The sequence below is a fragment of the Schistocerca nitens genome, chromosome 9 (assembly GCF_023898315.1).
Source record: "Schistocerca nitens isolate TAMUIC-IGC-003100 chromosome 9, iqSchNite1.1, whole genome shotgun sequence".
Taxonomy (NCBI): domain Eukaryota; kingdom Metazoa; phylum Arthropoda; class Insecta; order Orthoptera; family Acrididae; genus Schistocerca; species Schistocerca nitens.
Genome location: NC_064622.1, coordinates 146,626,278 through 146,646,504, shown reverse-complemented (window position 1 = coordinate 146,646,504; position 20,227 = coordinate 146,626,278). Strand labels below are relative to the sequence as shown.

The 20,227-nt window shown below is 50.7% G+C and overlaps 39 non-coding genes across 39 annotated transcripts; 19 read left to right on the top strand and 20 right to left on the bottom strand.

Moving 5' to 3' along the window:
• Positions 1-319: 319 nt before the first annotated feature.
• Trnar-acg (transfer RNA arginine (anticodon ACG)) lies at positions 320-392 on the top strand. The gene has a single exon. It is a non-coding gene; the product is annotated as a tRNA-Arg (tRNA).
• A 283-nt stretch (positions 393-675) lies between these two features.
• Trnam-cau (transfer RNA methionine (anticodon CAU)) lies at positions 676-747 on the top strand. Its single transcript has one exon. It is a non-coding gene; the product is annotated as a tRNA-Met (tRNA).
• Positions 748-980: 233 nt separating this feature from the next.
• Trnad-guc (transfer RNA aspartic acid (anticodon GUC)) lies at positions 981-1,052 on the bottom strand. Its single transcript has one exon. It is a non-coding gene; the product is annotated as a tRNA-Asp (tRNA).
• A 111-nt stretch (positions 1,053-1,163) lies between these two features.
• On the bottom strand, positions 1,164-1,255 carry Trnai-uau (transfer RNA isoleucine (anticodon UAU)). Its single transcript is given in 2 exon segments — positions 1,164-1,199; positions 1,218-1,255. It is a non-coding gene; the product is annotated as a tRNA-Ile (tRNA).
• A 443-nt stretch (positions 1,256-1,698) lies between these two features.
• Positions 1,699-1,771, top strand: Trnar-acg (transfer RNA arginine (anticodon ACG)). The gene has a single exon. It is a non-coding gene; the product is annotated as a tRNA-Arg (tRNA).
• Positions 1,772-2,054: 283 nt separating this feature from the next.
• On the top strand, positions 2,055-2,126 carry Trnam-cau (transfer RNA methionine (anticodon CAU)). Its single transcript has one exon. It is a non-coding gene; the product is annotated as a tRNA-Met (tRNA).
• Positions 2,127-2,359: 233 nt separating this feature from the next.
• Trnad-guc (transfer RNA aspartic acid (anticodon GUC)) lies at positions 2,360-2,431 on the bottom strand. Its single transcript has one exon. It is a non-coding gene; the product is annotated as a tRNA-Asp (tRNA).
• A 111-nt stretch (positions 2,432-2,542) lies between these two features.
• Trnai-uau (transfer RNA isoleucine (anticodon UAU)) lies at positions 2,543-2,634 on the bottom strand. Its single transcript is given in 2 exon segments — positions 2,543-2,578; positions 2,597-2,634. It is a non-coding gene; the product is annotated as a tRNA-Ile (tRNA).
• A 443-nt stretch (positions 2,635-3,077) lies between these two features.
• Positions 3,078-3,150, top strand: Trnar-acg (transfer RNA arginine (anticodon ACG)). The gene has a single exon. It is a non-coding gene; the product is annotated as a tRNA-Arg (tRNA).
• Positions 3,151-3,433: 283 nt separating this feature from the next.
• Trnam-cau (transfer RNA methionine (anticodon CAU)) lies at positions 3,434-3,505 on the top strand. The gene has a single exon. It is a non-coding gene; the product is annotated as a tRNA-Met (tRNA).
• Positions 3,506-3,738: 233 nt separating this feature from the next.
• On the bottom strand, positions 3,739-3,810 carry Trnad-guc (transfer RNA aspartic acid (anticodon GUC)). The gene has a single exon. It is a non-coding gene; the product is annotated as a tRNA-Asp (tRNA).
• Positions 3,811-3,921: 111 nt separating this feature from the next.
• On the bottom strand, positions 3,922-4,013 carry Trnai-uau (transfer RNA isoleucine (anticodon UAU)). Its single transcript is given in 2 exon segments — positions 3,922-3,957; positions 3,976-4,013. It is a non-coding gene; the product is annotated as a tRNA-Ile (tRNA).
• Positions 4,014-4,456: 443 nt separating this feature from the next.
• Trnar-acg (transfer RNA arginine (anticodon ACG)) lies at positions 4,457-4,529 on the top strand. The gene has a single exon. It is a non-coding gene; the product is annotated as a tRNA-Arg (tRNA).
• A 283-nt stretch (positions 4,530-4,812) lies between these two features.
• On the top strand, positions 4,813-4,884 carry Trnam-cau (transfer RNA methionine (anticodon CAU)). The gene has a single exon. It is a non-coding gene; the product is annotated as a tRNA-Met (tRNA).
• A 233-nt stretch (positions 4,885-5,117) lies between these two features.
• Trnad-guc (transfer RNA aspartic acid (anticodon GUC)) lies at positions 5,118-5,189 on the bottom strand. The gene has a single exon. It is a non-coding gene; the product is annotated as a tRNA-Asp (tRNA).
• A 111-nt stretch (positions 5,190-5,300) lies between these two features.
• Positions 5,301-5,392, bottom strand: Trnai-uau (transfer RNA isoleucine (anticodon UAU)). Its single transcript is given in 2 exon segments — positions 5,301-5,336; positions 5,355-5,392. It is a non-coding gene; the product is annotated as a tRNA-Ile (tRNA).
• A 443-nt stretch (positions 5,393-5,835) lies between these two features.
• Trnar-acg (transfer RNA arginine (anticodon ACG)) lies at positions 5,836-5,908 on the top strand. The gene has a single exon. It is a non-coding gene; the product is annotated as a tRNA-Arg (tRNA).
• A 283-nt stretch (positions 5,909-6,191) lies between these two features.
• Positions 6,192-6,263, top strand: Trnam-cau (transfer RNA methionine (anticodon CAU)). Its single transcript has one exon. It is a non-coding gene; the product is annotated as a tRNA-Met (tRNA).
• A 233-nt stretch (positions 6,264-6,496) lies between these two features.
• Positions 6,497-6,568, bottom strand: Trnad-guc (transfer RNA aspartic acid (anticodon GUC)). The gene has a single exon. It is a non-coding gene; the product is annotated as a tRNA-Asp (tRNA).
• A 111-nt stretch (positions 6,569-6,679) lies between these two features.
• On the bottom strand, positions 6,680-6,771 carry Trnai-uau (transfer RNA isoleucine (anticodon UAU)). Its single transcript is given in 2 exon segments — positions 6,680-6,715; positions 6,734-6,771. It is a non-coding gene; the product is annotated as a tRNA-Ile (tRNA).
• A 443-nt stretch (positions 6,772-7,214) lies between these two features.
• Trnar-acg (transfer RNA arginine (anticodon ACG)) lies at positions 7,215-7,287 on the top strand. The gene has a single exon. It is a non-coding gene; the product is annotated as a tRNA-Arg (tRNA).
• A 283-nt stretch (positions 7,288-7,570) lies between these two features.
• Trnam-cau (transfer RNA methionine (anticodon CAU)) lies at positions 7,571-7,642 on the top strand. The gene has a single exon. It is a non-coding gene; the product is annotated as a tRNA-Met (tRNA).
• Positions 7,643-7,875: 233 nt separating this feature from the next.
• Trnad-guc (transfer RNA aspartic acid (anticodon GUC)) lies at positions 7,876-7,947 on the bottom strand. Its single transcript has one exon. It is a non-coding gene; the product is annotated as a tRNA-Asp (tRNA).
• A 111-nt stretch (positions 7,948-8,058) lies between these two features.
• Trnai-uau (transfer RNA isoleucine (anticodon UAU)) lies at positions 8,059-8,150 on the bottom strand. Its single transcript is given in 2 exon segments — positions 8,059-8,094; positions 8,113-8,150. It is a non-coding gene; the product is annotated as a tRNA-Ile (tRNA).
• A 7,045-nt stretch (positions 8,151-15,195) lies between these two features.
• On the top strand, positions 15,196-15,267 carry Trnam-cau (transfer RNA methionine (anticodon CAU)). Its single transcript has one exon. It is a non-coding gene; the product is annotated as a tRNA-Met (tRNA).
• A 233-nt stretch (positions 15,268-15,500) lies between these two features.
• On the bottom strand, positions 15,501-15,572 carry Trnad-guc (transfer RNA aspartic acid (anticodon GUC)). Its single transcript has one exon. It is a non-coding gene; the product is annotated as a tRNA-Asp (tRNA).
• A 111-nt stretch (positions 15,573-15,683) lies between these two features.
• Positions 15,684-15,775, bottom strand: Trnai-uau (transfer RNA isoleucine (anticodon UAU)). Its single transcript is given in 2 exon segments — positions 15,684-15,719; positions 15,738-15,775. It is a non-coding gene; the product is annotated as a tRNA-Ile (tRNA).
• Positions 15,776-16,218: 443 nt separating this feature from the next.
• Trnar-acg (transfer RNA arginine (anticodon ACG)) lies at positions 16,219-16,291 on the top strand. Its single transcript has one exon. It is a non-coding gene; the product is annotated as a tRNA-Arg (tRNA).
• A 283-nt stretch (positions 16,292-16,574) lies between these two features.
• Trnam-cau (transfer RNA methionine (anticodon CAU)) lies at positions 16,575-16,646 on the top strand. The gene has a single exon. It is a non-coding gene; the product is annotated as a tRNA-Met (tRNA).
• Positions 16,647-16,879: 233 nt separating this feature from the next.
• Positions 16,880-16,951, bottom strand: Trnad-guc (transfer RNA aspartic acid (anticodon GUC)). Its single transcript has one exon. It is a non-coding gene; the product is annotated as a tRNA-Asp (tRNA).
• Positions 16,952-17,062: 111 nt separating this feature from the next.
• Positions 17,063-17,154, bottom strand: Trnai-uau (transfer RNA isoleucine (anticodon UAU)). The gene is given in 2 exon segments: positions 17,063-17,098; positions 17,117-17,154. It is a non-coding gene; the product is annotated as a tRNA-Ile (tRNA).
• Positions 17,155-17,597: 443 nt separating this feature from the next.
• Trnar-acg (transfer RNA arginine (anticodon ACG)) lies at positions 17,598-17,670 on the top strand. Its single transcript has one exon. It is a non-coding gene; the product is annotated as a tRNA-Arg (tRNA).
• A 283-nt stretch (positions 17,671-17,953) lies between these two features.
• Trnam-cau (transfer RNA methionine (anticodon CAU)) lies at positions 17,954-18,025 on the top strand. Its single transcript has one exon. It is a non-coding gene; the product is annotated as a tRNA-Met (tRNA).
• Positions 18,026-18,258: 233 nt separating this feature from the next.
• On the bottom strand, positions 18,259-18,330 carry Trnad-guc (transfer RNA aspartic acid (anticodon GUC)). The gene has a single exon. It is a non-coding gene; the product is annotated as a tRNA-Asp (tRNA).
• Positions 18,331-18,441: 111 nt separating this feature from the next.
• Positions 18,442-18,533, bottom strand: Trnai-uau (transfer RNA isoleucine (anticodon UAU)). The gene is given in 2 exon segments: positions 18,442-18,477; positions 18,496-18,533. It is a non-coding gene; the product is annotated as a tRNA-Ile (tRNA).
• A 443-nt stretch (positions 18,534-18,976) lies between these two features.
• Positions 18,977-19,049, top strand: Trnar-acg (transfer RNA arginine (anticodon ACG)). The gene has a single exon. It is a non-coding gene; the product is annotated as a tRNA-Arg (tRNA).
• Positions 19,050-19,332: 283 nt separating this feature from the next.
• Trnam-cau (transfer RNA methionine (anticodon CAU)) lies at positions 19,333-19,404 on the top strand. The gene has a single exon. It is a non-coding gene; the product is annotated as a tRNA-Met (tRNA).
• Positions 19,405-19,637: 233 nt separating this feature from the next.
• Positions 19,638-19,709, bottom strand: Trnad-guc (transfer RNA aspartic acid (anticodon GUC)). The gene has a single exon. It is a non-coding gene; the product is annotated as a tRNA-Asp (tRNA).
• Positions 19,710-19,820: 111 nt separating this feature from the next.
• Trnai-uau (transfer RNA isoleucine (anticodon UAU)) lies at positions 19,821-19,912 on the bottom strand. Its single transcript is given in 2 exon segments — positions 19,821-19,856; positions 19,875-19,912. It is a non-coding gene; the product is annotated as a tRNA-Ile (tRNA).
• Between the last annotated feature and the right edge of the window lie 315 nt (positions 19,913-20,227).

The window sequence follows — 20,227 nt, the reverse complement described above, 5'->3', positions numbered from 1 at the left end:
TTCGATTCTTGCTTCATATGCTACACTTACAAGCATATCAACCGCTTGTCCTCGCCGAAAAAAATGCAGAAAAACGCGCGCCTTGCCTTCTGCTACCTGTCCAACAGCGAGGGCAGATGTGTGGCAAGCTCTAAGCCGTGCAGGCGCACCGTGGCCGAGCAGCTGGAGGAGAGGTGCCTTCCTTGGCAGCTCCCTGCAGAGTGCGCAAGACCAGAGTGGCCGCGCCGCCGTTGTCAGTGGACGACATGCAGTTGCCGAGCCACGGAGAACACGTTGCTTTGCGATGTGCACCCGCCTCGTGGTAGAAAACGCAAACAGTGGCCCTGTAGCGCAACGGATAACGCGTCTGACTACGGATCAGAAGATTCCAGGTTCGAATCCTGGCAGGGTCGGCATTTTGTTAGTTGCGGGCGCGTAGCTAGGCAGTGGATTCGAATGTCTCCACCTTCGTGGAGTGCAATGTTAATCCTGAGCATCTCGCAGCTGCATCTCGAGACGATTGCGGTAAATATCGCTTCGTGCAAGCGTCAGCGTAGCGTCAGTCGAGCAAAGTCGAGACAAGTCAAGCTGAGAGATGTTACGCACTTAATTAAACGGTAGGCGCGGGAAACCGACGCAGACAACGCTTTCCAAGTGTCCCATGTCACGCACCGAAGAGCGCGGACGGCTCCACGCAGCAGAGTGGCGCAGTGGAAGCGTGCTGGGCCCATAACCCAGAGGTCCGTGGATCGAAACCACGCTCTGCTAAAATTATTCTTTTTCTTGGGTGCCTCGAGCTCGATCATTAAGCCTGGGGTGAGCTGGTTCAGCGTCAACAGCAACCCCTGTAAGTCGTGAAACGACGACGTCGTGTGAAGAATGCGAGAAACACTTCCTAAGACGCAGACTTTCTTACGATTTTGCAGTAACTACATTCCTTGATCGCAACGTTAATGTCCTTTCGGGCCACGCGTGCAACTTTCGCGATATAAAAATCGCACCTCCCCGGCGGGGAATCGAACCCCGGTCTCCCGCGTGACAGGCGGGGATACTAACCACTATACTACCGAGGAACACGCGATCGGTGACTATAATGCACGCACACTTATGTTTCTCAAGCAGGTGATACATCTCAACTCTCGCGTCCCGATGCTTTCAGAGTCAGCTGCTACGAAATAAAAGTATGCCCCAGGTGAGGCTCGAACTCACATCCCCGGCATTGCTCACGGCTACTGCCTTATAACTACCGTGCGCTAACCAATTGCGCCACTGGGGCTACAGCAGAGAGCTTTCAGTTAGCGATACTCACTTTGCTGCCAACCTGTTGTGGCTGCACACCCGTCATAAGATCGTCACCTGCGGCCATACTGCGAATTTAGCACCTGTCTACGAATGCCTCATTCGATTCTTGCTTCATATGCTACACTTACAAGCATATCAACCGCTTGTCCTCGCCGAAAAAAATGCAGAAAAACGCGCGCCTTGCCTTCTGCTACCTGTCCAACAGCGAGGGCAGATGTGTGGCAAGCTCTAAGCCGTGCAGGCGCACCGTGGCCGAGCAGCTGGAGGAGAGGTGCCTTCCTTGGCAGCTCCCTGCAGAGTGCGCAAGACCAGAGTGGCCGCGCCGCCGTTGTCAGTGGACGACATGCAGTTGCCGAGCCACGGAGAACACGTTGCTTTGCGATGTGCACCCGCCTCGTGGTAGAAAACGCAAACAGTGGCCCTGTAGCGCAACGGATAACGCGTGTGACTACGGATCAGAAGATTCCAGGTTCGAATCCTGGCAGGGTCGGCATTTTGTTAGTTGCGGGCGCGTAGCTAGGCAGTGGATTCGAATGTCTCCACCTTCGTGGAGTGCAATGTTAATCCTGAGCATCTCGCAGCTGCATCTCGAGACGATTGCGGTAAATATCGCTTCGTGCAAGCGTCAGCGTAGCGTCAGTCGAGCAAAGTCGAGACAAGTCAAGCTGAGAGATGTTACGCACTTAGTTAAACGGTAGGCGCGGGAAACCGACGCAGACAACGCTTTCCAAGTGTCCCATGTCACGCACCGAAGAGCGCGGACGGCTCCACGCAGCAGAGTGGCGCAGTGGAAGCGTGCTGGGCCCATAACCCAGAGGTCCGTGGATCGAAACCACGCTCTGCTAAAATTATTCTTTTTCTTGGGTGCCTCGAGCTCGATCATTAAGCCTGGGGTGAGCTGGTTCAGCGTCAACAGCAACCCCTGTAAGTCGTGAAACGACGACGTCGTGTGAAGAATGCGAGAAACACTTCCTAAGACGCAGACTTTCTTACGATTTTGCAGTAACTACATTCCTTGATCGCAACGTTAATGTCCTTTCGGGCCACGCGTGCAACTTTCGCGATATAAAAATCGCACCTCCCCGGCGGGGAATCGAACCCCGGTCTCCCGCGTGACAGGCGGGGATACTAACCACTATACTACCGAGGAACACGCGATCGGTGACTATAATGCACGCACACTTATGTTTCTCAAGCAGGTGATACATCTCAACTCTCGCGTCCCGATGCTTTCAGAGTCAGCTGCTACGAAATAAAAGTATGCCCCAGGTGAGGCTCGAACTCACATCCCCGGCATTGCTCACGGCTACTGCCTTATAACTACCGTGCGCTAACCAATTGCGCCACTGGGGCTACAGCAGAGAGCTTTCAGTTAGCGATACTCACTTTGCTGCCAACCTGTTGTGGCTGCACACCCGTCATAAGATCGTCACCTGCGGCCATACTGCGAATTTAGCACCTGTCTACGAATGCCTCATTCGATTCTTGCTTCATATGCTACACTTACAAGCATATCAACCGCTTGTCCTCGCCGAAAAAAATGCAGAAAAACGCGCGCCTTGCCTTCTGCTACCTGTCCAACAGCGAGGGCAGATGTGTGGCAAGCTCTAAGCCGTGCAGGCGCACCGTGGCCGAGCAGCTGGAGGAGAGGTGCCTTCCTTGGCAGCTCCCTGCAGAGTGCGCAAGACCAGAGTGGCCGCGCCGCCGTTGTCAGTGGACGACATGCAGTTGCCGAGCCACGGAGAACACGTTGCTTTGCGATGTGCACCCGCCTCGTGGTAGAAAACGCAAACAGTGGCCCTGTAGCGCAACGGATAACGCGTCTGACTACGGATCAGAAGATTCCAGGTTCGAATCCTGGCAGGGTCGGCATTTTGTTAGTTGCGGGCGCGTAGCTAGGCAGTGGATTCGAATGTCTCCACCTTCGTGGAGTGCAATGTTAATCCTGAGCATCTCGCAGCTGCATCTCGAGACGATTGCGGTAAATATCGCTTCGTGCAAGCGTCAGCGTAGCGTCAGTCGAGCAAAGTCGAGACAAGTCAAGCTGAGAGATGTTACGCACTTAGTTAAACGGTAGGCGCGGGAAACCGACGCAGACAACGCTTTCCAAGTGTCCCATGTCACGCACCGAAGAGCGCGGACGGCTCCACGCAGCAGAGTGGCGCAGTGGAAGCGTGCTGGGCCCATAACCCAGAGGTCCGTGGATCGAAACCACGCTCTGCTAAAATTATTCTTTTTCTTGGGTGCCTCGAGCTCGATCATTAAGCCTGGGGTGAGCTGGTTCAGCGTCAACAGCAACCCCTGTAAGTCGTGAAACGACGACGTCGTGTGAAGAATGCGAGAAACACTTCCTAAGACGCAGACTTTCTTACGATTTTGCAGTAACTACATTCCTTGATCGCAACGTTAATGTCCTTTCGGGCCACGCGTGCAACTTTCGCGATATAAAAATCGCACCTCCCCGGCGGGGAATCGAACCCCGGTCTCCCGCGTGACAGGCGGGGATACTAACCACTATACTACCGAGGAACACGCGATCGGTGACTATAATGCACGCACACTTATGTTTCTCAAGCAGGTGATACATCTCAACTCTCGCGTCCCGATGCTTTCAGAGTCAGCTGCTACGAAATAAAAGTATGCCCCAGGTGAGGCTCGAACTCACATCCCCGGCATTGCTCACGGCTACTGCCTTATAACTACCGTGCGCTAACCAATTGCGCCACTGGGGCTACAGCAGAGAGCTTTCAGTTAGCGATACTCACTTTGCTGCCAACCTGTTGTGGCTGCACACCCGTCATAAGATCGTCACCTGCGGCCATACTGCGAATTTAGCACCTGTCTACGAATGCCTCATTCGATTCTTGCTTCATATGCTACACTTACAAGCATATCAACCGCTTGTCCTCGCCGAAAAAAATGCAGAAAAACGCGCGCCTTGCCTTCTGCTACCTGTCCAACAGCGAGGGCAGATGTGTGGCAAGCTCTAAGCCGTGCAGGCGCACCGTGGCCGAGCAGCTGGAGGAGAGGTGCCTTCCTTGGCAGCTCCCTGCAGAGTGCGCAAGACCAGAGTGGCCGCGCCGCCGTTGTCAGTGGACGACATGCAGTTGCCGAGCCACGGAGAACACGTTGCTTTGCGATGTGCACCCGCCTCGTGGTAGAAAACGCAAACAGTGGCCCTGTAGCGCAACGGATAACGCGTCTGACTACGGATCAGAAGATTCCAGGTTCGAATCCTGGCAGGGTCGGCATTTTGTTAGTTGCGGGCGCGTAGCTAGGCAGTGGATTCGAATGTCTCCACCTTCGTGGAGTGCAATGTTAATCCTGAGCATCTCGCAGCTGCATCTCGAGACGATTGCGGTAAATATCGCTTCGTGCAAGCGTCAGCGTAGCGTCAGTCGAGCAAAGTCGAGACAAGTCAAGCTGAGAGATGTTACGCACTTAATTAAACGGTAGGCGCGGGAAACCGACGCAGACAACGCTTTCCAAGTGTCCCATGTCACGCACCGAAGAGCGCGGACGGCTCCACGCAGCAGAGTGGCGCAGTGGAAGCGTGCTGGGCCCATAACCCAGAGGTCCGTGGATCGAAACCACGCTCTGCTAAAATTATTCTTTTTCTTGGGTGCCTCGAGCTCGATCATTAAGCCTGGGGTGAGCTGGTTCAGCGTCAACAGCAACCCCTGTAAGTCGTGAAACGACGACGTCGTGTGAAGAATGCGAGAAACACTTCCTAAGACGCAGACTTTCTTACGATTTTGCAGTAACTACATTCCTTGATCGCAACGTTAATGTCCTTTCGGGCCACGCGTGCAACTTTCGCGATATAAAAATCGCACCTCCCCGGCGGGGAATCGAACCCCGGTCTCCCGCGTGACAGTCGGGGATACTAACCACTATACTACCGAGGAACACGCGATCGGTGACTATAATGCACGCACACTTATGTTTCTCAAGCAGGTGATACATCTCAACTCTCGCGTCCCGATGCTTTCAGAGTCAGCTGCTACGAAATAAAAGTATGCCCCAGGTGAGGCTCGAACTCACATCCCCGGCATTGCTCACGGCTACTGCCTTATAACTACCGTGCGCTAACCAATTGCGCCACTGGGGCTACAGCAGAGAGCTTTCAGTTAGCGATACTCACTTTGCTGCCAACCTGTTGTGGCTGCACACCCGTCATAAGATCGTCACCTGCGGCCATACTGCGAATTTAGCACCTGTCTACGAATGCCTCATTCGATTCTTGCTTCATATGCTACACTTACAAGCATATCAACCGCTTGTCCTCGCCGAAAAAAATGCAGAAAAACGCGCGCCTTGCCTTCTGCTACCTGTCCAACAGCGAGGGCAGATGTGTGGCAAGCTCTAAGCCGTGCAGGCGCACCGTGGCCGAGCAGCTGGAGGAGAGGTGCCTTCCTTGGCAGCTCCCTGCAGAGTGCGCAAGACCAGAGTGGCCGCGCCGCCGTTGTCAGTGGACGACATGCAGTTGCCGAGCCACGGAGAACACGTTGCTTTGCGATGTGCACCCGCCTCGTGGTAGAAAACGCAAACAGTGGCCCTGTAGCGCAACGGATAACGCGTCTGACTACGGATCAGAAGATTCCAGGTTCGAATCCTGGCAGGGTCGGCATTTTGTTAGTTGCGGGCGCGTAGCTAGGCAGTGGATTCGAATGTCTCCACCTTCGTGGAGTGCAATGTTAATCCTGAGCATCTCGCAGCTGCATCTCGAGACGATTGCGGTAAATATCGCTTCGTGCAAGCGTCAGCGTAGCGTCAGTCGAGCAAAGTCGAGACAAGTCAAGCTGAGAGATGTTACGCACTTAATTAAACGGTAGGCGCGGGAAACCGACGCAGACAACGCTTTCCAAGTGTCCCATGTCACGCACCGAAGAGCGCGGACGGCTCCACGCAGCAGAGTGGCGCAGTGGAAGCGTGCTGGGCCCATAACCCAGAGGTCCGTGGATCGAAACCACGCTCTGCTAAAATTATTCTTTTTCTTGGGTGCCTCGAGCTCGATCATTAAGCCTGGGGTGAGCTGGTTCAGCGTCAACAGCAACCCCTGTAAGTCGTGAAACGACGACGTCGTGTGAAGAATGCGAGAAACACTTCCTAAGACGCAGACTTTCTTACGATTTTGCAGTAACTACATTCCTTGATCGCAACGTTAATGTCCTTTCGGGCCACGCGTGCAACTTTCGCGATATAAAAATCGCACCTCCCCGGCGGGGAATCGAACCCCGGTCTCCCGCGTGACAGTCGGGGATACTAACCACTATACTACCGAGGAACACGCGATCGGTGACTATAATGCACGCACACTTATGTTTCTCAAGCAGGTGATACATCTCAACTCTCGCGTCCCGATGCTTTCAGAGTCAGCTGCTACGAAATAAAAGTATGCCCCAGGTGAGGCTCGAACTCACATCCCCGGCATTGCTCACGGCTACTGCCTTATAACTACCGTGCGCTAACCAATTGCGCCACTGGGGCTACAGCAGAGAGCTTTCAGTTAGCGATACTCACTTTGCTGCCAACCTGTTGTGGCTGCACACCCGTCATAAGATCGTCACCTGCGGCCATACTGCGAATTTAGCACCTGTCTACGAATGCCTCATTCGATTCTTGCTTCATATGCTACACTTACAAGCATATCAACCGCTTGTCCTCGCCGAAAAAAATGCAGAAAAACGCGCGCCTTGCCTTCTGCTACCTGTCCAACAGCGAGGGCAGATGTGTGGCAAGCTCTAAGCCGTGCAGGCGCACCGTGGCCGAGCAGCTGGAGGAGAGGTGCCTTCCTTGGCAGCTCCCTGCAGAGTGCGCAAGACCAGAGTGGCCGCGCCGCCGTTGTCAGTGGACGACATGCAGTTGCCGAGCCACGGAGAACACGTTGCTTTGCGATGTGCACCCGCCTCGTGGTAGAAAACGCAAACAGTGGCCCTGTAGCGCAACGGATAACGCGTGTGACTACGGATCAGAAGATTCCAGGTTCGAATCCTGGCAGGGTCGGCATTTTGTTAGTTGCGGGCGCGTAGCTAGGCAGTGGATTCGAATGTCTCCACCTTCGTGGAGTGCAATGTTAATCCTGAGCATCTCGCAGCTGCATCTCGAGACGATTGCGGTAAATATCGCTTCGTGCAAGCGTCAGCGTAGCGTCAGTCGAGCAAAGTCGAGACAAGTCAAGCTGAGAGATGTTACGCACTTAATTAAACGGTAGGCGCGGGAAACCGACGCAGACAACGCTTTCCAAGTGTCCCATGTCACGCACCGAAGAGCGCGGACGGCTCCACGCAGCAGAGTGGCGCAGTGGAAGCGTGCTGGGCCCATAACCCAGAGGTCCGTGGATCGAAACCACGCTCTGCTAAAATTATTCTTTTTCTTGGGTGCCTCGAGCTCGATCATTAAGCCTGGGGTGAGCTGGTTCAGCGTCAACAGCAACCCCTGTAAGTCGTGAAACGACGACGTCGTGTGAAGAATGCGAGAAACACTTCCTAAGACGCAGACTTTCTTACGATTTTGCAGTAACTACATTCCTTGATCGCAACGTTAATGTCCTTTCGGGCCACGCGTGCAACTTTCGCGATATAAAAATCGCACCTCCCCGGCGGGGAATCGAACCCCGGTCTCCCGCGTGACAGGCGGGGATACTAACCACTATACTACCGAGGAACACGCGATCGGTGACTATAATGCACGCACACTTATGTTTCTCAAGCAGGTGATACATCTCAACTCTCGCGTCCCGATGCTTTCAGAGTCAGCTGCTACGAAATAAAAGTATGCCCCAGGTGAGGCTCGAACTCACATCCCCGGCATTGCTCACGGCTACTGCCTTATAACTACCGTGCGCTAACCAATTGCGCCACTGGGGCTACAGCAGAGAGCTTTCAGTTAGCGATACTCACTTTGCTGCCAACCTGTTGTGGCTGCACACCCGTCATAAGATCGTCACCTGCGGCCATACTGCGAATTTAGCACCTGTCTACGAATGCCTCATTCGATTCTTGCTTCATATGCTACACTTACAAGCATATCAACCGCTTGTCCTCGCCGAAAAAAATGCAGAAAAACGCGCGCCTTGCCTTCTGCTACCTGTCCAACAGCGAGGGCAGATGTGTGGCAAGCTCTAAGCCGTGCAGGCGCACCGTGGCCGAGCAGCTGGAGGAGAGGTGCCTTCCTTGGCAGCTCCCTGCAGAGTGCGCAAGACCAGAGTGGCCGCGCCGCCGTTGTCAGTGGACGACATGCAGTTGCCGAGCCACGGAGAACACGTTGCTTTGCGATGTGCACCCGCCTCGTGGTAGAAAACGCAAACAGTGGCCCTGTAGCATTCTGGCTCTAGCTGCCGTCGCGTACGGACGTACTAGCCGCCGCTCCGTGAATACAGCGCTTACGCTAGTGTTTACCGTTGCGTGTGTACTGCTTTCTGTTCAGTGTTTAAATTGACATCTGTTCTACACCGGTTTTGTGTATTTGTTCGTTTTCGTATATTCGTCGTTCTACGGATTTTCGGTTCTGACCGTAATCCGACCGGTGCTGCACAACATGGCTGCCTCCATCAGGAAGAACACCTTGGTTTTTTCGTTTGAAAAGGAAACTCGCCGAGTTCAACCGTCTGCTCTCGAGGTGCACGAATGGCTGACAGAGGTAATTGGCATTAATCCGGATTCTGTCCATACTACCCAACTTGATTCTGACAATTACTGTGTCTTTGTTAAGTTCTTCAATCCGTTAACGGTTGATAAAATTCGCGATAAGTTTGGCAATCAAGTCGAGTTTACCCATAGGGACGGCACTAAGAGTATGGTTTCTATCAAAAGGGCTGATACTACATTTCGGACTGTTCGAGTTCTTAATTTACCAATTGAACTTGAAAACGAAAGCATTAAGGTTGCTCTGTCTCAATATGGGGATGTTAAAGAAATCATTAATGAACGCTGGTCGCGGCATTATCAACTCCAGTGCTTTAATGGAATAAGATCGGTTGAAATGGAAGTTAAGACTAACATCCCGTCACATATCTCCGTTGAAGGTCACAAGGCTCACATTATTTATACTGGACAAGTCCCTACGTGTCATGTCTGTAATGAGTCAGGTCATTTTCGGCAGGATTGTCCCCGCCGTGTGTTTGTCTTAAAAACTAATCTCATGCAGCGACGCAAATTGACACTCAGTGAAGTTATGGCAAACGGTACACATGTCCAACCTGAAGATGATGTTGCTAAGGAAATTTCACCTGACATTCCTTGCAGTGTCACTGATTTTCCACCTCTCGTAGCCCCGACGAATCTCGAATCTGTTCCCCCTGACAGTGATTTACAGAATAAAAAACGGCCACTGGAGCAAAGCGATGATCATTCAGAAGATGAATTATCTCGAACCTCTCCCACGATCAGAAAACCACGACCTTCAGCTGACAGCGATTTAGTAGAAGCCGATTGTATGCAGATCGATCCTGCAGTACCACCTGCCACCAACAAATCGGATGTGGAAACAGAGGATCCTCCCGGCCAACAGCAACTGCCACCAACTTCGAGTGTCACCGGCGATGCACGACAGCCGCCTCAACGCGACCAACATGAGGAGGTGGCGGGTAAACATCGGCCCCACAACAAACTACGACAACAAGCCTCAGGTAGAAACAAACAGGAGAAAGCTGTTGCCACACAACAGCCCACGAGTGTCGGTCGGACGGAAACAGCAACACAGAAGGCCGATGACTCGACAACACTATCGGCATCTCAACCCACTGCACGACGCAAACTCAAACCGCAGCCTAATCTTTCGGCTTCACGCCATCCATCGCCATCACAACAGTCGCACCAAGGGAAATCCGATTTGACACAGAAGAATATCGGGTACGAAATTGTGCGTGAGGAACTTGACGGCAGTCACACCAAAAGTGTCGGCGAGGTCCACCCCCACAGTAGTAACGATTAATGGATACTTGTTTACGGCATAGTGACGTTGCGTTAGCTCGGAAGGCCTCTATAGGTTGTTTTTCTGTTTTGTTCCGGATGTTCCGGATGGTTTTTTCAATATTTTTTGTGATGTAGTTTGTATGCCACACTGACAGTCCTCAATGTCTAAGTTAATGTAGACATGTCTCAAGCCTATAAACTGTTAACCATAAATATTAACAAACTGCAATCCGACCTTAAAGTAGCACTGCTGCGGCAATTCGTTTACGAATCTGACGCAGACATCATTCTACTACAGGAGGTGGCAGTCAAAAATCTTGATATTCCTGGTTTCCAAACCATTGAAAACGTAGCTCACGAACTTTATACAGGCACGGCCATGCTAGTCCGTAATGGTATCCCCGTCACAGAAGTCGAAAAACTTGAATCTGGTCGCGGTATTAGCTGTAAAATCTTTGATGTCACAGTTGTCAATGTGTATGCACCCTCCGGCAGCAGTTACAAGACAGCGAGAAGTGCCTATTTTAAAGATGAAGTCATTTATTTGCTTCGAAAGGACCCCGTTAACATTGTCCTAGGTGGTGATTTTAACTGCGTGGTACACCAGAAGGATCAGAGGCCACACTTTAATTACTGTCATGAACTTCGCGAACTCGTCACCAAGGTTCGGCTGAAAGATACGTGGGAAATTCTTCATCCTACCCTGGTTAAATTTACTTTTTTTACCCCGACTTCAAGTAGTCGACTTGACCGCATCTATATATCGTCTCACATCGGCAACCGTGTTCTTGATACTGAAGTTATTCCAGCTCCCTTCTCTGATCATTGTGCCTATGCTGTCACCTTAAATCTCGACAAGCAACCAACAAAAAGGTTCAAAGGTCAGTGGATGCTTAACACTTCTCATCTTCAAGACCTGGAGCTTGAAGATGCCATTTGTGCAACATGGAATTTTTGTCTCCGCTCCATTAACAAGCACAGAACTAAACTAGAGTGGTGGACACACACAGCTAAAAGAAAACTGCGACAATGTCTGATCTCTTACAGCTATCAGAAAGCGACGGATAACAAGAGGACAACAGAATTTTATTATACCGTTTTACGAGAATTATATGACAAATCTCATGACTCCAACGTTTACGCTGCGCAAATCCAGAAGGTCAAAGCGAAGCTGTTAAACATTAAGCGAAGGCAGTTAGATGGCCTAAAAATTAAAGCTAAGACCAAATCTGTTAGTGATAGAGAAATGGCTTCTTTGTACCATCTCATCAAACACCGTTCCAATCGTGTGCGGACCTTCATTGACGAACTAGCCACCCCAGACGGTGATCACCTTGTGCACCACAAGGATATTGTTCAGGCTTTTTATCGTTATTATAGTGAATTATACTCATACGAGCCGCTTGATGAACATCTGACGTCAGATTTCCTTCAGACTCTGGGCAGTCACTTAACAGCAGAAGACAACAATGAATTTCTTGCCGATTTCGCAGTTTCAGATGTCTTAGACTTAATTGTCGGTTCCCCTGCAAACAAATCCCCTGGTCCAGATGGTCTCCCCAAAGAATTCTATCACAAGTTTTGGCATGTCATTGGACCCACCCTTACGGAAATTATCAATGAAGTCTTTCGAGGCCACAGAATACCGGACGAGTTGAAAGAAGGTAGAACAGTGCTCATACCGAAACAACGAGGACACAGGCAAATTGATAAATTCCGGCCTATCATGCTGCTAAATTTTGATTATAAGACTATTGCCAGAGCGATAAACAGTAGATTGATCTTGATAGCCCGGCATGTCATCAAACCTCATCAGTCTTGCATCCCTGGCAGATGCGTAACGACGACAATAGCTGAAATCAGGGACGTAATTTCGATCACAGCGGCGACCAACATCAACTGTGCCCTACTGTTTGTCGACCTTTCTAAGGCTTTTGATCGTGTGAGTCACCGTTACATACTCCAGATCATGGAAAGAATTGGATTAGATAACATAGCAGTAACCTTCCTCCGCAATGTCATCACAGGCATTACTACCCGATTGTGTGTTAACGGCCAGTTGACAAAACCGATCCCACTTAAGAGTGGGGTCCCACAGGGAAGTCCTCTCTCGATGTTGCTCTTTGCCTTTTCTCTGGAACCTGTCCTCAGACACCTGGAGTCCACATTACAAGGTCTCTCTATATCAAGAGCTCGTTTTGCGGTGCGTGCCTATGCCGATGATGTTACAGCAGTTATTCGTTGTGTAAACGACGTACAGACAATTAAAACGGAAATCGACAACTACAGTAAGGTGTCTGGAGCTAAACTCAATGAAGGAAAATGCAAACTGGTTAACTTGAGAGGTCTTGAACATGTATCCATACCCTGGGCCCAAAAAGTGGACAATCCTAAGTCACTAGGTATCATCGTCGACGAATGTCCTCTTAAAATGGCGGCGAAAAACTGGAAAGCAGTTACGAACAGCATGCATGGTCTCATTGTTGAAAACAACTGGCGCTCTGCGAACTTGATTGAAAGGGTCAAGATTGTCAATCTATGTATTTTCTCCAAAGCATACTACTTGGCACAAGTATTTCCCATACCTAAAGTTCAGGCCAGAAAAATGTTGCAACTAGCTAGCAGATTCGTGTGGAAGGGGAATATTTTTAAACTCGACAGTGCCACGCTAACAAAATCACGACCCGACGGCGGGTTAGGGCTCACTGACATCCATAAAAAAGCCACCGCCCTTTTTCTGAAACGAACTTCGCGCCTGGTATACAGTCATGCCCCAAACATAACTGCAAGTCTGTTCCACGTCGTTCGCCCCGGAAACATGCACCCGCCCGTCGACATCGGCAAAATACACTTCAAGCTGAAACATGTCCGAGAATATTTCATTGAAACAAGTTATGTAGGCGAAAGCATCTTACGCAACACGCATTTGCCAACGAATGTTGTCATGCAGAAATGGACTAAGATGCGTAAATGTAATACAATTGAGGTGAAAAATCCATCTTGTAACTGGAAGACCCTATGGAGGAATGTTAGTCTTAAGATTCATTCATGGGATGTTGCATCGACTTGGTACCAGGTGGTGAACGATACCATTGCCACTAATGAAAAATTACATAGAATAGGCTTACATCCCTCTGACAAATGTGTTCAGTGTGGTTTAATCGACACTTTGCTTCATCGTTTCACCTGCTGCGGACACTTAAACAACTGGCGATGGGTGAGGAAAAACCTCGCACTATTATCGAGAAGCTCGCCAGCGAGTATCTCGATCACTATCATCACGACCCCAGATAAGGACTACTATCCTATGGCTAAGAATGCTACAATGATGTGGATATTGGCAAATTACGTGCATTATACGATCACCAGACGGGACGGCGACAACCTAGTCGAATTTTTAGCATACATGCATAATGCCTATTGGAGAATGAAACAAACGGGAAATTTGAAACAAATCTTTGGCAATATGTTGGACATTGTTTTTGAACAACAAGGGATCGGTTAGTTTGTTGATGATGCAGCAGCCCCTCTCATCTGTCCCTACCCAGCAGACAACTGTGACGAGTTCTAGTCTCAGCGTCAGTCATGTTCATATCGACTTCAGCCACCCACTGACAACGATCTTCACAGGTGAGGTGCTTTATCTTGTTACTGAGGCACATATCACCTAAGTTTTACAAAGAGGGTATATCATTTACCTTACCTATTGAACTTTTTATTTTTATTTATTTATTTATTTATTTATTTATTTATTTATTTTCTTCACTCACATGAGCTTGCGAGTGAACTACCACATTCCACATGTATTACTGTGAAGTCGAAGAAGTTTTCTTGTCTAATGGATTTAGACCTGTATTTTTTTTTTGTTTTTCAAAAAATTAGATTTGATGTTAAACAGAAAGGGATATACATCCTGCTTTCGACATGGGACATACTACAAGAAGAAACAATAATTTTACAAACTTTCAAAAAAATGAAAAGAATAAAAAAAAAACAAAAAAAAAACAACAACAAAAAAACTACCAGCTAAACAGCTAAGGTATCACCCATACAGACTTAGACGGTATTTTACACACAGTCTCCGATGACGAAGTAAATCAGTGAGAGGAGGGTGGGGCCATCGTGGCCAGGCCTCGTGTTCTATGACCCCTGCCCTCCTTGTCCCCCCCTGCCAACTGCTGAAAAGCTTCAGCTAGGAAGGATGAAAAACAAAATAAAAAAAAAGTGGTTAAAATATATATATATATATATAGAAAAACAATAATAAAAAAAAGTGGTTAAGGCGTCTGCCTAAAAAAACAAGTAAAAAAAAATGGATAAGGCGTCGGACTTCGGATCCGAAGATTGTAAAATAACAAAAAAAAAAAAAAAAGTGGCGCAATTGGTTAGCGCACGGTACTTATAAGGCAGTAGCCGTGAGCAATGCCGGGGTTGTGAGTTCGAGCCTCACCTGGGGCATACTTTTATTTCGTAGCAGCTGACTCTGAAAGCATCGGGAAAAAAAAAAAAAAAAAAAAAAAGTTGGTAGAGCACTTGCCCGTGAAAGACAAAGGTCCCGAGTTCGAGTCTCGGTCGGGCACACAGTTTTAATCTGCCAGGGAGTTTCATATCAGCGCACACTCCGCAAAAAAAAAAAAAAAAAAAAAAAAGTAGCGCAACGGATAACGCGTGTGACTACGGATCAGAAGATTCCAGGTTCGAATCCTGGCAGGGTCGGCATTTTGTTAGTTGCGGGCGCGTAGCTAGGCAGTGGATTCGAATGTCTCCACCTTCGTGGAGTGCAATGTTAATCCTGAGCATCTCGCAGCTGCATCTCGAGACGATTGCGGTAAATATCGCTTCGTGCAAGCGTCAGCGTAGCGTCAGTCGAGCAAAGTCGAGACAAGTCAAGCTGAGAGATGTTACGCACTTAATTAAACGGTAGGCGCGGGAAACCGACGCAGACAACGCTTTCCAAGTGTCCCATGTCACGCACCGAAGAGCGCGGACGGCTCCACGCAGCAGAGTGGCGCAGTGGAAGCGTGCTGGGCCCATAACCCAGAGGTCCGTGGATCGAAACCACGCTCTGCTAAAATTATTCTTTTTCTTGGGTGCCTCGAGCTCGATCATTAAGCCTGGGGTGAGCTGGTTCAGCGTCAACAGCAACCCCTGTAAGTCGTGAAACGACGACGTCGTGTGAAGAATGCGAGAAACACTTCCTAAGACGCAGACTTTCTTACGATTTTGCAGTAACTACATTCCTTGATCGCAACGTTAATGTCCTTTCGGGCCACGCGTGCAACTTTCGCGATATAAAAATCGCACCTCCCCGGCGGGGAATCGAACCCCGGTCTCCCGCGTGACAGGCGGGGATACTAACCACTATACTACCGAGGAACACGCGATCGGTGACTATAATGCACGCACACTTATGTTTCTCAAGCAGGTGATACATCTCAACTCTCGCGTCCCGATGCTTTCAGAGTCAGCTGCTACGAAATAAAAGTATGCCCCAGGTGAGGCTCGAACTCACATCCCCGGCATTGCTCACGGCTACTGCCTTATAACTACCGTGCGCTAACCAATTGCGCCACTGGGGCTACAGCAGAGAGCTTTCAGTTAGCGATACTCACTTTGCTGCCAACCTGTTGTGGCTGCACACCCGTCATAAGATCGTCACCTGCGGCCATACTGCGAATTTAGCACCTGTCTACGAATGCCTCATTCGATTCTTGCTTCATATGCTACACTTACAAGCATATCAACCGCTTGTCCTCGCCGAAAAAAATGCAGAAAAACGCGCGCCTTGCCTTCTGCTACCTGTCCAACAGCGAGGGCAGATGTGTGGCAAGCTCTAAGCCGTGCAGGCGCACCGTGGCCGAGCAGCTGGAGGAGAGGTGCCTTCCTTGGCAGCTCCCTGCAGAGTGCGCAAGACCAGAGTGGCCGCGCCGCCGTTGTCAGTGGACGACATGCAGTTGCCGAGCCACGGAGAACACGTTGCTTTGCGATGTGCACCCGCCTCGTGGTAGAAAACGCAAACAGTGGCCCTGTAGCGCAACGGATAACGCGTCTGACTACGGATCAGAAGATTCCAGGTTCGAATCCTGGCAGGGTCGGCATTTTGTTAGTTGCGGGCGCGTAGCTAGGCAGTGGATTCGAATGTCTCCACCTTCGTGGAGTGCAATGTTAATCCTGAGCATCTCGCAGCTGCATCTCGAGACGATTGCGGTAAATATCGCTTCGTGCAAGCGTCAGCGTAGCGTCAGTCGAGCAAAGTCGAGACAAGTCAAGCTGAGAGATGTTACGCACTTAATTAAACGGTAGGCGCGGGAAACCGACGCAGACAACGCTTTCCAAGTGTCCCATGTCACGCACCGAAGAGCGCGGACGGCTCCACGCAGCAGAGTGGCGCAGTGGAAGCGTGCTGGGCCCATAACCCAGAGGTCCGTGGATCGAAACCACGCTCTGCTAAAATTATTCTTTTTCTTGGGTGCCTCGAGCTCGATCATTAAGCCTGGGGTGAGCTGGTTCAGCGTCAACAGCAACCCCTGTAAGTCGTGAAACGACGACGTCGTGTGAAGAATGCGAGAAACACTTCCTAAGACGCAGACTTTCTTACGATTTTGCAGTAACTACATTCCTTGATCGCAACGTTAATGTCCTTTCGGGCCACGCGTGCAACTTTCGCGATATAAAAATCGCACCTCCCCGGCGGGGAATCGAACCCCGGTCTCCCGCGTGACAGGCGGGGATACTAACCACTATACTACCGAGGAACACGCGATCGGTGACTATAATGCACGCACACTTATGTTTCTCAAGCAGGTGATACATCTCAACTCTCGCGTCCCGATGCTTTCAGAGTCAGCTGCTACGAAATAAAAGTATGCCCCAGGTGAGGCTCGAACTCACATCCCCGGCATTGCTCACGGCTACTGCCTTATAACTACCGTGCGCTAACCAATTGCGCCACTGGGGCTACAGCAGAGAGCTTTCAGTTAGCGATACTCACTTTGCTGCCAACCTGTTGTGGCTGCACACCCGTCATAAGATCGTCACCTGCGGCCATACTGCGAATTTAGCACCTGTCTACGAATGCCTCATTCGATTCTTGCTTCATATGCTACACTTACAAGCATATCAACCGCTTGTCCTCGCCGAAAAAAATGCAGAAAAACGCGCGCCTTGCCTTCTGCTACCTGTCCAACAGCGAGGGCAGATGTGTGGCAAGCTCTAAGCCGTGCAGGCGCACCGTGGCCGAGCAGCTGGAGGAGAGGTGCCTTCCTTGGCAGCTCCCTGCAGAGTGCGCAAGACCAGAGTGGCCGCGCCGCCGTTGTCAGTGGACGACATGCAGTTGCCGAGCCACGGAGAACACGTTGCTTTGCGATGTGCACCCGCCTCGTGGTAGAAAACGCAAACAGTGGCCCTGTAGCGCAACGGATAACGCGTCTGACTACGGATCAGAAGATTCCAGGTTCGAATCCTGGCAGGGTCGGCATTTTGTTAGTTGCGGGCGCGTAGCTAGGCAGTGGATTCGAATGTCTCCACCTTCGTGGAGTGCAATGTTAATCCTGAGCATCTCGCAGCTGCATCTCGAGACGATTGCGGTAAATATCGCTTCGTGCAAGCGTCAGCGTAGCGTCAGTCGAGCAAAGTCGAGACAAGTCAAGCTGAGAGATGTTACGCACTTAATTAAACGGTAGGCGCGGGAAACCGACGCAGACAACGCTTTCCAAGTGTCCCATGTCACGCACCGAAGAGCGCGGACGGCTCCACGCAGCAGAGTGGCGCAGTGGAAGCGTGCTGGGCCCATAACCCAGAGGTCCGTGGATCGAAACCACGCTCTGCTAAAATTATTCTTTTTCTTGGGTGCCTCGAGCTCGATCATTAAGCCTGGGGTGAGCTGGTTCAGCGTCAACAGCAACCCCTGTAAGTCGTGAAACGACGACGTCGTGTGAAGAATGCGAGAAACACTTCCTAAGACGCAGACTTTCTTACGATTTTGCAGTAACTACATTCCTTGATCGCAACGTTAATGTCCTTTCGGGCCACGCGTGCAACTTTCGCGATATAAAAATCGCACCTCCCCGGCGGGGAATCGAACCCCGGTCTCCCGCGTGACAGGCGGGGATACTAACCACTATACTACCGAGGAACACGCGATCGGTGACTATAATGCACGCACACTTATGTTTCTCAAGCAGGTGATACATCTCAACTCTCGCGTCCCGATGCTTTCAGAGTCAGCTGCTACGAAATAAAAGTATGCCCCAGGTGAGGCTCGAACTCACATCCCCGGCATTGCTCACGGCTACTGCCTTATAACTACCGTGCGCTAACCAATTGCGCCACTGGGGCTACAGCAGAGAGCTTTCAGTTAGCGATACTCACTTTGCTGCCAACCTGTTGTGGCTGCACACCCGTCATAAGATCGTCACCTGCGGCCATACTGCGAATTTAGCACCTGTCTACGAATGCCTCATTCGATTCTTGCTTCATATGCTACACTTACAAGCATATCAACCGCTTGTCCTCGCCGAAAAAAATGCAGAAAAACGCGCGCCTTGCCTTCTGCTACCTGTCCAACAGCGAGGGCAGATGTGTGGCAAGCTCTAAGCCGTGCAGGCGCACCGTGGCCGAGCAGCTGGAGGAGAGGTGCCTTCCTTGGCAGCTCCCTGCAGAGTGCGCAAGACCAGAGTGGCCGCGCCGCCGTTGTCAGTGGACGACATGCAGTTGCCGAGCCACGGAGAACACGTTGCTTTGCGATGTGCACCCGCCTCGTGGTAGAAAACGCAAACAGTGGCCCTGTAGCGCAACGGATAACGCGTGTGACTACGGATCAGAAGATTCCAGGTTCGAATCCTGGCAGGGTCGGCATTTTGTTAGTTGCGGGCGCGTAGCTAGGCAGTGGATTCGAATGTCTCCACCTTCGTGGAGTGCAATGTTAATCCTGAGCATCTCGCAGCTGCATCTCGAGACGATTGCGGTAAATATCGCTTCGTGCAAGCGTCAGCGTAGCGTCAGTCGAGCAAAGTCGAGACAAGTCAAGCTGAGAGATGTTACGCACTTAATTAAACGGTAGGCGCGGGAAACCGACGCAGACAACGCTTTCCAAGTGTCCCATGTCACGCACCGAAGAGCGCGGACGGCTCCACGCAGCAGAGTGGCGCAGTGGAAGCGTGCTGGGCCCATAACCCAGAGGTCCGTGGATCGAAACCACGCTCTGCTAAAATTATTCTTTTTCTTGGGTGCCTCGAGCTCGATCATTAAGCCTGGGGTGAGCTGGTTCAGCGTCAACAGCAACCCCTGTAAGTCGTGAAACGACGACGTCGTGTGAAGAATGCGAGAAACACTTCCTAAGACGCAGACTTTCTTACGATTTTGCAGTAACTACATTCCTTGATCGCAACGTTAATGTCCTTTCGGGCCACGCGTGCAACTTTCGCGATATAAAAATCGCACCTCCCCGGCGGGGAATCGAACCCCGGTCTCCCGCGTGACAGGCGGGGATACTAACCACTATACTACCGAGGAACACGCGATCGGTGACTATAATGCACGCACACTTATGTTTCTCAAGCAGGTGATACATCTCAACTCTCGCGTCCCGATGCTTTCAGAGTCAGCTGCTACGAAATAAAAGTATGCCCCAGGTGAGGCTCGAACTCACATCCCCGGCATTGCTCACGGCTACTGCCTTATAACTACCGTGCGCTAACCAATTGCGCCACTGGGGCTACAGCAGAGAGCTTTCAGTTAGCGATACTCACTTTGCTGCCAACCTGTTGTGGCTGCACACCCGTCATAAGATCGTCACCTGCGGCCATACTGCGAATTTAGCACCTGTCTACGAATGCCTCATTCGATTCTTGCTTCATATGCTACACTTACAAGCATATCAACCGCTTGTCCTCGCCGAAAAAAATGCAGAAAAACGCGCGCCTTGCCTTCTGCTACCTGTCCAACAGCGAGGGCAGATGTGTGGCAAGCTCTAAGCCGTGCAGGCGCACCGTGGCCGAGCAGCTGGAGGAGAGGTGCCTTCCTTGGCAGCT